Raw genomic sequence first — 11,798 nt, 5'->3', positions numbered from 1 at the left:
AATTTTGACCAATTTTTGACCAACTTAAAAGAATAGAAAGGTAAATTTGACCACCTTAAAAAAATCATCTTCTTCCTCATCTCACCCCCAACCCCCGCCCAACCTAAACTAACCTACAGAAGATTGAACCCCACCCACCTCACCCCACCCCACCCCTCCCAAAACCACTACCCAAATCCGTTGCCCAAAACCAGCAACGACGACACTAACTCCCGTCGACCAGCCACAGCCACAGAATCAACTACCACCACAACCATCAAACCTACACCAAAAACCCCATTCCATATTATGTAACAGTGAGCAACCACGACCAAAAACTAGAAATAAAATAAAACAAAATAAAATATTGCCAGATTTCATGGTTGCAGAAAATTCCAATTTGAACTCCGATTCAAGATTTGAAATAAAGTGTATTTATTGATAAGATTTAAAATCAATTGAAACTCCGATTCAAGATTTTCAACCATACTTCTCGTTTGTGAGTATTATTACAAATATTATCAGATTTGAAGGTTACAAAAAATTCCAATTTTCTCTGACTGACAGAATTGGAAAGAAAATTAGAGAGAATGTATTGTTATGGTTTAAAGTGGGGAGTGGGGTGTGTGGTATATAAGAAGTATGTGGGTTGATGATGTTGTTGAGAAAGAGACGATTCCATCTTCTGTAGGTTAGTTTAGGTTGGATGGGTGGGGGTGTCGGGGTGGGATGAGGAAGAAGATAATTTTTTATTTTTTATTTCTTCTCTCTTTTTTATTTTATTTTGTTTTATTTTTATTTCTAGTTTTTTAAATTATTTTATGTATATAATAGCAAATTTACCATTTTACCCATTTTAATTTGGTCAAAATTAGTCAAAATCCACCTTCCTTGGTCAACTAACGGTCAAACGGATGGACACCGTCCATTTGGACCCCAGGTACATATTTTTGAAAGGTTTGAGACTGTGGGTGGTACAAACTAAAGGTTTGGACGAAATCTGCTAATAAACGAAAGGTTTGATACCTCGACTGCAATTTTCCCTAAATTTAACAACAAATTTAGCTTGTGTGTAAATGCACGAGTTATTTTATAATTGGAATTGCATATCAATGACAACTTAGTCTCTTTTTAACAATGTCAAAATTTTGTTTCTTGAAAAAAAAAAAAAAAAAAAACACGATAAGTCACTATTTTTCACAAAAAAGGGACTTACGTTTTATTAAAGATTGTTGCATGTACATTCTATTAGGACAATAATTTTAATTATTTTGTCACTTTTATATTGGTTATCTTGTTCTCATTTACCTCTATAGCAGATGAATACGTTAATTTTATTCATATCTACAAAAAGAATATAATTGAAATAGTACGAAACGTTTAAAAAAAAAAAAAGTGACAGAGTATGTCACTTTAAATTCTACCATATTAATTCTTATGAAAAATAAAAGTAAAATGTTAGATCATATCACTTTTATAATATAAAGCAAAATATGAATTCATATTTAAATTTTCTTAAACACACGTGTATGCACCTCTTTAATTGATCCTAAAGAATTCAAATGAGATAGACTACAACTTTCTTAGAAAACAGCGACAAAGAATACCTCTCTCAAGTTTTAGCATCTTAATTTATATTCGAAATACAAGTAAATGTTATATCATGTAACTTTTTAACGTAAAACAATGTTTAAATTCCTCTTCATGTTTAAATTTTCACAAACACTCATGTATGCATCTATTTAGTTAATACAAAGAACTCAAATGAGATGGACTGTGCTTTTAAAAAAATAAAAATGAGAATGTTAGTTTTCTTATACTCATTTTCACAAGCTTCTTGCATGCATTATTTGAATTGCTCCAAAATGGAATTTTCATACACTAACTCAATCCAATCCACACAAATTTAAATTTTCAAATATGCTAAATCAAAATTATTAATTTAAAAATGTAATTTTACATGTATTAAAAAAAAAAGAAAAAAAGTCCTCAATAATACTAAGATAAACAAAATATCAATTAATTAAATTGAAAGTAAAAAACATGCAAACATGTCGATTTGGATTGTAATTTTACATGTATTAAAACAAAAAGGTCCTCGATAATATCAAAATCAAACAAATTATCAACTAATTAAATCAAAGTCAAAAAATACACTGGCGAACACACAGTGGGTCGTGGTGGGTCACTTAAACCACCAACTTAAAATTGATTTTTTATTTTTATTTATTGTTTCCTTAGAAATCAAATTTGAAGCTTTAGGAAATTATTTCTTTTTGATAATTTCTTTTGTATTTTGTTATGAAATGGAATTGGGAATTCCCTTAAATGCTCCAAATTCTATCTTGTTTTGACGATTTTATGTTAATGAATCCTTACTATGATTTTTGTCTTTGTTTGAACTGAAATGTAGCTGATAATGTAACATTCAAAATTCGCTATAATTTTTGTATTTTTCACTTGAATTGATTGTTTTCATTAATTGTGATGAAAAAAATTTAAACGTAAATACACTTTTTCTTTTGATGATCACAATGTTAATGAAAATATTATTCGAGATAAAAGTGATGAAAATAATGTTGGAGATAAAAAAAGATGACAAACTTGGTGATGTTTGAGATAAACATAAATTTGTAATCTTTGCAAGTTTATTTGTACTCCACCAATTCAAAATATCTACGTCCACCACTGGAAACATACAAACCTATAGATTTAGATTAATTATTTTTAGATTTTTGAAGAAAATGTAGTTGAAGCAATCATTGATCTTATTTAAGCTTGATTTGTGCAACATTTCTTATTATTATTTCGATTTGGTTGAATTTGGCGCTTGGAGTGTTGCGGAAACTTTCTTAAAAGATCTTTAAATCGATGGTTTTTGGGGCTCAGTCTATCGTACCTTTCTCTACCAATAACCAATCTAACCGGCTCCGATCCACAACCAATATAATTCACCTCGATTGTTATTCAATCTTACCTACATAGGACAAGAAACAGATCATTTGTGGCAACAAAGACTATGAGAAACACCACAAAAGGTAGTCTATAAAGGAACCACCAATTACACAAAGTAAATAAGCGTTTTGGACACTTCTAAGGGCCGTTTTTCACACACTTCAAAGGGCAGCCAGGATTCTCGTTTTGTCACACAAAAACCACACAAATCATACTAGAAAGTGGCTAGAGTTATTACCTTATATGTAATTTAGGGTTAGGCTTTAAGTTGGACCTCTAAGGGACTTAGGCGGGCCAAGATTCAAGTCATCCAAGAGGGAATACAGTTGAGCCGGATAGAGCTTATGGACTTGGTTGTTAAACTTATTTTGCTCATCAGCCTACGCCTATGAAATAATTAACCCACGTTAACATCATAACCCGGGATTAATTGGGTATCAAAAACCCAACTTGCTCCATGTACTCATCGGGGCTATGGTCACGAACACTCAAGTAGAAGCAAATATTAAACAGTAAACAATTAAGAGCAAATACATAGACGATGACATATATTATAGGATAACACACATAGATCTTTTCAAAAATACGTTCACATAGAACCACAAATTAACACCAAGTTAATCAAACTCACGGTTAATGTCAAACACACGGTCAATGTTGGCATATTGTCGACTTAATCATCAATGCTTTGATCATAACAAACAAGATTATTTTTATTTCTAACAAATTCTTTTTAGTGATGATAGTTCAATATTCAAATCAATCATGTATTATCGGACTTCAAATGAAGATCAAAGTGGAAGCCATGTATTCAAGTCAAATTATTCGAGACAAAAAGTTGAAGAGATAAATGTCAAGAAAGATCAAGATCAAGAGCGTGATAGACGACATCAATAAAGATCAAGACAAAGCAAACTTCGCAGCAAAGACTTGATTTCTTAAGCAAAATGTAAATGTACTAATGCTTTGATATTTGACAAAGACTAATTAAGCTCAAAATCTTGATATGCATTAAAAACAATTTTTGTGTACTAAAATAATTCGAATGCAACCTTTTTTTTCCGGACAAGAGGTGGTCGACCGGACGAGTCATCCTCAAATTCAGATTTTTTTTAACATTTTGGACTCTATAAATACCCCAATCTCTTGCATTTATGATCATCACTTCTAAGAGCATTAATTTGAGATACTTTCAAACTTTAACTCTTTGCTCTTTATTTATCTCTTTCAATTCATTCACTTTTGAAAAACGTTTGGTTGAGTTTACTTTTGAAAATGATTTCATTTATCAAAGTTTTTCAAACCTAACACTTGAGCTTTACTTATTGCCATTCATTAAAGTGTTAGCCTACTTCTTTCCATTGTATTCAACTTTGAATATATATTTATTGTGAAAGAAGATTCCTTTTTGTAAAGTTTACTTTTGATTGAATTGTGGGTCGTGTTGAGGTCCCGGAAAGCTCAATGTTGTAGGAGGATCGGTGCTCCTTATTTGTAATTCACTAAAAGCTTTGTAGAAGGTTGGATTGCACCATAAGTCAATCACATTTAGTAAAAAAGGCCTTGCTCGTGAAGGAGAACTTGGTAATGGGGGACGTAGATCGTGATTGGAACCTCCATAACACATCGTTTGCATTCTCTATCCCTTTTTCTCGTTATTTTTCAAAGTTATCTTGTTTGCTATTTATTTTATTTACAAATTGTTTATATTAGCACTTATTATTGAAAAAGATTTAAATAACCAATTGACCCCCCTATTGGTTAGTCATTTTTGGGCTTTCAATTGGTATCAGAGCAAAGTACTCACTTTTAAAAGATTTTACAATCTTGAGTAATGGCTAACCAAGTGTTTCAAACTCTAGAGGGACACTCCACTAATAGACCCCCCTTCTTTGATGGCACACACTACAATTATTGGAAAGCTAAAATGATGATATATGTGCAATCCATTGATTATAATATTTGGGAAGTTATCAAATTTGGTCCATATGTTCCTACTAAAACTATTAAAAAAGATGGTAGACCGGATCAAACTATTTCTAAAACTAGGGAAGAATATGATGAAGAAGATAAGAGAAAATTGTTCCTAAATGCCAAGGCTAAAAATTTGCCTTATTGTGCACTTGATAGAAATGAATTTAATAGGATAAGCACATGTGAATTGACATATGATATTTGGCATGCTCTTGAAGTCACTCATGTTGGCACAAGCAAGGTTAAAGAAACAAAAATAAATTTGTTGGTTAAAGAATTTGAAAATTTCTTTATGAAGCAAGATGAACCCATTGTTGATATGATTACACGTTTTGCCGATATTGTAAATGGTCTTAAAGGTTATGATCGTAAATTTACAATGATGAACTTGTAAGTAAAATGCTTAGGTCCTTGTCGGAGGAGTGGAGCCCGATAAGAATGTTGATCGAAAATACCAAGTATATAAATGCATGTTCTTTGGAGGAGCTTTATGACACATTAATGACCTATGAGCTAAATAATGACGAAGTTAAGGAGAAAACAAGAAAAAGTAAGGAGGAATCAAAGGAGCCTCCCTAACGACAAATTGCACTAAAATTGACAATTGAAGAAGGAACATCAAAAGAAGACATAAGCGATGAAGTGCTTGATGATTTGATTCTTCTGGTCAAGAAATGAAGGGGCTTTCGCAATAATCGAAAATTTCAAAAGAAAGAAGAAAAATGGGAAGAAAGAAGCAAAAAGATTATTTGTTATGATTGTGATAAACCCGGCCACAAGAGAACTGAATGCCCAAATAAAAAGAAAAATTTCAAGAAAAAGACACTCCAAGCGACATAGGATGATGGCGACGATGAAGAACAAAGTGAAAATGATAGTCAAAACGAAGTGACAAATATGTGCTTCATGGCAATCGAAGACAAGGTACGTTTAGATGAAATACTTGAGAAATTTGAAAAACTTGCCTTAAGTCATGCCACCATTAAAAAGAAAAATTCTTTGTTGAAAGAAGAAATAAAGAAAATTTTGAAAAAGCAACAAGAAAATGTTGATCATGATTTTATAGTAAAAGAGAACGTTGCTTTGAGAGAGAAAGTGGATGAATTAACAAAAATCATTCATAAATTCACCAAGGGGAAGAAAAATTTTGATTTAATGATCGGAAGTCAAAAATGCATTTTTGATAAGGGAGAATAGGATATAAACCCTCCTTAAAACAAAAATCCCTCAAAAATATGTTTGTTAAAGCTTCTAACACTACATGTAGTTTTTATAATAAGAGTGGACATGTAGCCTTTAATTGTGTAGCTAAAAAGGAGCTATTTTTTGAAAACAAGCATAAGTGGATTTGAGAATTTACTAAAGTTAACTATCAAGGACCCAAGTTTGTATGGGTACCAAAAATCAAAACTTAAAATTTTCTTGTAGGAACCGAAGAAAACTAAAAGCAAATGGTTCTTAGATAGTGGTTGTTCATAGTGTATGACCGAAGATCGATCCTTGCTATCAAATTTCAAAGAAAAGAATGGAGGACGTGTAACCTTCGGGGACAACGCCAAAGGTAAAATTATTGGTATTGGAAACATTGGTAATCACTCAACCCCCTCAATTGGAAATGTTCTACTTGTTGATAACCCCAAACATGATTTACTAAGTATTAGTCAATTATGTGATAAATATTATAACATAAAATTCAATTCTTCAAAATGCCTTATTAAGGACGCTACATCGAAAGAGGTGATTTTCATAGGAAATCGAAGTAAAGATGTTTATATTATAAACATTGTATTTGAAAATAATGAAAATTGTTTACTTAGTTTGAAAGAAGAATCATGGCTATAGTATAGAAGACTTGGGCATGCAAGTATGGATCTTCTTTCAAGAATTTCTAAAAATTATTTTGTAAAAGGTTTGCCAAATTTAAAATATGAAAAAGATAAAATTTGTGATGCTTGTCAATTTGGAAAACAAGTAAAAATCCTTTTAAACCTAAACTTTATGCTTCAACTACAAAACTTTTACAACTTCTGCACATAAATCTTTTTGGACCTTCTAAGATGGCTAGCTTAGGTGGTAAACATTATGCCTTTGTTATAGTCGACGATTTTTTAAAATTTACTTGGGTCATATTTTTAAGCTTAAAAGAAGAAGCCTTGAAAGTTTTTAAACATCTTTGTAAAAAAGTTGAAAATGAAAAATGTTATTCTATTACAACAATTAGAAGTGACCATGGTGGAGAATTTGATAATGTTGGTTTTGATGATTTTTGTAAAAAACATGGATATGAACATAATTTTTCGGCTCCTAGAACACCTCAACAAAACGGTGCAGTAGAAAGGAAGAATCGCACATTGCAAGAAATGGCTCGGACCATGTTAAATGAAAATTATTTTCCTAAATACTTTTGGGTCAAGGCCGTTAATGCCGCTTGCTACGTCATCAATAGATTTTAGTGAGCAAAAAGAAAACTAAAATACCTTATGAACTTTGGAAAAATAGAATTCCAAATATTAGTTATTTCAAAGTTTTTGGATGTAAATATTTTATATTAAATACAAAAGACAATTTGGAAAAATTCGACTCCAAATCCGATGTTGAAATTTTCCTAAGATATTCATCAACTAGCAAAGCTTATAAAGTTTTTAACAAACGAACTCTAGTCGTTGAAGAATCTATGCATGTTACTTTTGATTAGACTAACTCTTTTGATCGAGAGAAAGGTAGTGATGATGATGTAGGATTGGAAGCTCCTTTTGAACAAATGAAAATTCAAGATCAAAATAAGGAGGCACCAAATGAAGAAAAGGAGAAATCAAATGCTCAAGAAAATGAGGAAACACAAATCGAAAAACATAATAATCCCTCGTTACCAAAGGAATGGAGATTTGTTACATCCCATCCTAAGGAGCTTATTATTGGTGATCCGTCGAAAGGTGGTACTAGAACTAAATCATTTTGATAGTTGTCTATTTAGTTTTCAAATCGAACCCAAAAATTTTAAAGAAGTCGAGTTCGATGAGTTTTGGATTATAGTGATGCAAGAAGAATTAAATCAATTTGAAAGAAATCGTGTTTGGGAATTAGTCGCTAGACAAAATCATCAAACCATTATTGGTACCAAATGGGTCTTTCGAAACAAAAGAGATCAAAATGGAATAATTGTGCGTAACAAAGTTAGATTAATGGACCAAGATTACAATCAAGAAGAAGGTATTGATTTTGAAGAGACATTTGCACCCGCAGCGAGACTAGAATTCATTTGCATGCTTCTTGCATTTGCTGCATTTGCATGCTTTAAAGGTTTTACACTTATATCAAATGGACGTGAAAAGTGCATTCTTGAATGGATTTATTCAAGAAGAAGTTCTTGTTGAGCAACCTCCCAGTTTTAAAAATTACAAGTATCCGGATCATGTTTTTAAATTTAGAAAAATTCTCTACGGCTTGAAACATGTTCCAAGAGCTTGGTATGAACGTTTAAGCAAATTTCTACTTTCAAATATTTTTTCTATTGGAAAAGCGGATACTACACTTTTCATAAAAACTCATAAGGAGGATATACTTATTGTTCAAATTTATGTTGATGACATTATTTTTGGCGCTACAAATATTAGACTTTGTGAAGAATTTTCAAATTGTATGAATAAAGAATTTGAAATGAGTATGATGGGAGAACTAAAATTTTTTTCTGACCTTCAAATTAAACAAACAAAAGACGGAATTTTCATAAACCAAAATAAGTACATCTTAGAAATGCTCAAAATTTTTTGATATGCATGACATTAAGCACATGAACACACTGATGAGCACAACTTTAAAGCTTGACAAAGATGAGCATGGCACTCCGGTTGATATCACAAAATATCGAGGTATGATTGGATCCCTTCTTTATTTAACTGCTAGTAGACCCGATATTATGTTTAGTGTATGCTTATGTGCTAGATTTCAATCTAATCCTAAGGAATCACATCTACGTGCCGTAAAAAGAATTTTTCGATATCTTAGTGGAACTAAAACCGTAGGACTTTGGTATCCAAAGGGTACTCACATTGATCTAATTAGTTATTCAGACGCCGATTGGACCGGATGTAATGTTAATCGCAAAAGCACTAGCTAAAATTGCCACTCTCTAAGTTTTGCACTTGTGTATTGGTCAAACAAGAAACAAAATTCTGTTGTATTATCCACCGCTGAGGCAGAATACATTTCAACCGCAAGTTGTTGTGCACAAACACTTTGGATGAAACAAACCCTTTTTGACCATCACCTATCTTATGATGTGTCTATCTTATGTGACAACACTAGTACTATTAACTTATCTAAGAATCACGTATTGCATTCACGAACTAAACATATTGAAATTCGTCACCACTTTCTTCGTGATCATGTACAAAAGAGAGATATCAAATTAGAATTTATCAAAAACAAGGACCAATTAGCCGATATTTTTATCAAGCCTCAAGCACATGACCGATTCTCTCATATTAGAAGAGGTTTAGGAATTATTAACGAAAGTGAAGTGATATAAGTTTAAATTTTTATCGCTAATTTTTTTTGCATGATTTTTAATTCCATGGTAAAAAAAATAAAAAAATTTGGCCGAATGACTTCCGGTCGACTGGACCAGGTCTACTAGAAAACCACAGCTTTGAACCAAAAAAAAAAAATCCAGTCCGACGCGATTTTCGGGTTTTAAAACCCTTTCATCTTCATTTCTCCTTCATTTTTTCTCACTTCTCTTCTTCTTCCTCTTAGATGTACATCAAATCTACCTAGATTTGCAGTTTTTTCTTGAAATTTCCACAAGATTTGAAAAACCCATCACTTTTTCTTCTTCAAACTCTTAAAATCCCCATTTCCTTCCAACTCCAACTCTTCTTTCTTTCTTTTCAACGGTCGACTGAGTTTTAAAAGTTTTTTTCCACCTTTAAATCATCATGCCTAGAGTGAAAATGTCGAGAAAGAAGCCTAGGAGGGAGAGGCTACCAACTCCTTCATCAGAGGACAAACCCAAAGTGCCAGAAAATCACTTTAATAAATCTCCCATTCTTATAGGTAAAACTGTAGATTTTGACGATTTACACTTCAAGCACCTGCATTCCATATAACAGAGTTCTTTGAAAGCATAGGTTGGATTCCTATTGCGTCCATGGAAGAAAATGCTTATCCTAAACTTATGCAAGAATTTTACAAAAACATGGTTTATATTCCTCGTCCGAGTAGTATTTCTTGTTTTCTCAAAGGTAAAAGAGTTACAATTACCCATGCCCTCCTATGTTTTCTTCTTGAGTTAGAAGATTGTTCAAATCAAGTGTTTTGTCATATGGCTCATCCAACCTTTGAATGTTATAACCCTATTGTTGCATGCCGTAGAGTAACCGGAAAGAATTTTGAACACCCGATAAAACTAAGTTCAAATCAATTAACTTTACCTTGTAAGGTTTTACACAACATGATCGCCCATGTTATTCTACCTAGGAAAGGTCATCTCGATGAAGTAACTCACTTCGATTTATTCCTTCTTAACTCATTCTTAGTCGGACAGAAATTAGACTTTCCAACTATTGTCATTGGTCACATGAAAATGGTCCATTCTGCCACTCGCATAAAGGCCTTACCATTTGGCATGCTACTCACTAAGATCTTTAAACATTTTGAAATTCCTCTAACTGGCGAAGTCTCCGTTTCTCTTCGTCCCACTGACAATATCAACATTCATACTTTTAAACGAATGAAAATTGTCAAGGAGCATGGGCAATGGGTGACCCGTACTAAGGGGTTTGATCTGGATTCGGGCCCTTCAACCTTACCCTTCAAAGGAGATGACGCGAAGGAAGATGATCAGGCCGACGACACACCACTCATTCCCAGTCCTCCACATGACATTCCGGGATCATGTGCTCATCCACCTTCGAGCCGTTCTACTTTTACCGATGATCACTACAATCTTCTTAATGGCCGGCTTGACTCTCTTACCTCATCTATCGACGGGCTTGGCAGAATGCTTCAACAATTGCAAGTTCAGCAAGACACAATACAAGCTCAACAAACGATGATGTAGGCTCAGCAAAATGCTTTCTATACTTATTACACTGCTCAGCAGAAAGCCATGCAAGCTCAGCAAAATGCATTTTATGCTTGGTTTGATGCACTTTTCCCGCCACCACCTCCTCCGGGGTCTTAGATATAATTTTATGCATTTGTATTGTACTCTTTATGTGGGTCTAAACTATTAACTACTATTGTCTTTAAATTTGCTTATTTATGGCGTCTAAACTATTTTTATGCTTTGTGTGTTAAAGTAAGGGGGAATGTTGCATGATTTTATATTCCTCTTAAATGCTATATCTTTTTACTTATGCCAAAAGGGGGAAATATGGTGAGATAATTTTGCATGATTTAAATTAAACATAAAATATATTCCTTGAATATATGGTCATGATTTGTAAAGGATAGGGGGAATAGATCACATGATAAATTTTTTAATGTATATTCTTTTGATATAAATTGTTAAATTTATCTTGCAAATCATCTTGTTTGTCATAATCAAAAAGGGAGAAATTGTTGGCATATGGTCGACTTAATCCTTAATGTTTTGATCATAACAAACAAGATTATTTTTATTTCTAACAAATTCTTTTTAGTTATGATAGTTCAATGTTCAAATCAATCATGTATTATCGGACTTCAAATGAAGATCAAAGTGGAAGCCATGTATTCAAGTCAAATTATTCGAGACAAAAAGCTTAAGAGATAGATGCCAATAAAGATCAAGATTAAAAGCGTGAGAGACGACATCAATGAAAGACCAAGATGAGGCAAACTTCGTAGCAAAGACTTGATTTCTTAGGCAAAATGTAAAGGTACTAATGCTTTGATATTTGACAAAG

General features: G+C 32.6%; 1 pseudogene; it reads left to right on the top strand.

The window, feature by feature from the left end:
* The first annotated feature begins 10,492 nt into the window (after nt 1-10,492).
* LOC111390247 overlaps nt 10,493-11,798 on the top strand; it is a 31,527-nt pseudogene continuing 30,221 nt past the window's right edge.

The sequence above is a fragment of the Olea europaea genome, unplaced genomic scaffold (assembly GCF_002742605.1).
Source record: "Olea europaea var. sylvestris unplaced genomic scaffold, O_europaea_v1 scaffold664, whole genome shotgun sequence".
In the NCBI taxonomy this organism is placed as follows: domain Eukaryota; kingdom Viridiplantae; phylum Streptophyta; class Magnoliopsida; order Lamiales; family Oleaceae; genus Olea; species Olea europaea.
This window is presented reverse-complemented; position numbering and strand designations above follow the sequence as displayed.